Source organism: Octopus bimaculoides, chromosome 8 (assembly GCF_001194135.2).
Source record: "Octopus bimaculoides isolate UCB-OBI-ISO-001 chromosome 8, ASM119413v2, whole genome shotgun sequence".
Classification (NCBI taxonomy): Eukaryota; Metazoa; Mollusca; class Cephalopoda; order Octopoda; family Octopodidae; genus Octopus; species Octopus bimaculoides.
The window spans coordinates 66,013,285-66,013,962 of record NC_068988.1 but is presented as its reverse complement, the minus strand read 5'-3'; the positions used below and the strand labels follow the sequence as shown (position 1 = coordinate 66,013,962).

The window sequence follows — 678 nt, the reverse complement described above, 5'->3', positions numbered from 1 at the left end:
ATATATATATATATAAATACATACATATACAGAAACACTTCTTTGTGGGTATGTGTGAGTATCTCAATAGATTTGTCCTATTACACGGTATATTTGTGTTGTGTATGCTTGCAAATATGTAGATGAATCTCCACGAGTCGAGTATGTAGTTCATGAGAAAAAAGAATTTGATCTTGTTTTGTCTCTCTTCTTGGTGTTGGTTTGCCAAATTAGAAAACAAAACAAACATTAATTATCTCAAAGCAACCCATTTTTCTTGTGTTAGATTAAAATCCAGGTGAAATCATATCAATGTATAGCAGTCTATATTTAGATTAAAGAGAATGAATATTGTTCCAAATATTAATTGTGAGCTTTATATATCAGAACAGACTGACAGTCGAGCGTTGAAGCAGATAGCTAGCTATATATATATATACAAACATATTCTTTTACTCTTTTACTTGTTTCAGTCTTTTGACTGTGGCCATGCTGGAGCACTGCCTTTAGTCGAGCAAATTGAACCCATGATTTATTCTTTAGAAGCCTAGTACTTATTCTATCGTTCTCTATTGCCGAACCGCTAGTTTACGGGGACATAAACACACCAGCATCGGTTGTCAAGCGATGTTGGGGGGACAAACACAGACACACAAACACATACACACATACATACATATATATATATATGTATATATA

General features: G+C 33.3%; 1 protein-coding gene across 2 annotated transcripts in view; it reads right to left on the bottom strand.

The window, feature by feature from the left end:
- LOC106867807 (atrial natriuretic peptide receptor 1) overlaps nucleotides 1-678 on the bottom strand; it is an 822,997-nt gene that overhangs the window by 648,206 nt on the left and 174,113 nt on the right. The gene's annotated exons all lie outside the window — the stretch shown is intronic.